We start from the raw sequence: 638 nt of genomic DNA on the forward strand, positions 1-638 counted from the left end.
GGGTTTGCAGATGGACACGTAGCAGTTGTAGCACATGACAGTGAGAAATGCAAATTCTGCTGACATGAAAAAGGCAAAGAAGAAAACCTGTGTAGCACATCCTGAGTAGGAGATGTCCCTGGTGTCCCAGAGGGAATTGTGCATGGCTTTGGGGACAGTGGTGCAGATGTAGCCCAGGTCACTGAGGGCCAGGTTGAGCAGGAAGAAGAACATGGGCGTGTGCAGGTGGTGGCTGCAGGCTACGGCGCTGATGATGAGGCCGTTGCCCAGGAGGGCAGCCAGGGAGATGCCCAGCAAGAGGCAGAAGTGCAGGAGCTGCAGCTGCCGCATGTCTGCCAATGCCAGCAGGAGGAAGTGCCTGATGGAGATGCTGTTGGATTTGCAGCCTTGGGTTATGGTTATTTATAGAGGACTATCACCTGTCTGGAAAGGAAATGGCAGTGCCAGATTAGGCATTTCTTCACTGTGGGAATCGTGGACTGTTGAAAGAAGACTTGAATAGTTGGACAAAGGCTTTATGTTAATCCTATGTATTTTATTTGGAATCCCCTTAAAATTAATTTTCTTCCCGTAACGGAATTTTGCTGAACTTTATTTGAGTTCGGGTTTGTGCTGCTGAGTTTCTGCCTCACAGAGTT

This window comes from Melozone crissalis, unplaced genomic scaffold (assembly GCF_028551555.1).
Source record: "Melozone crissalis strain CALT ecotype California unplaced genomic scaffold, PUWL_Pcris_2 ptg000120l_1, whole genome shotgun sequence".
Taxonomy (NCBI): Eukaryota; Metazoa; Chordata; class Aves; order Passeriformes; family Passerellidae; genus Melozone; species Melozone crissalis.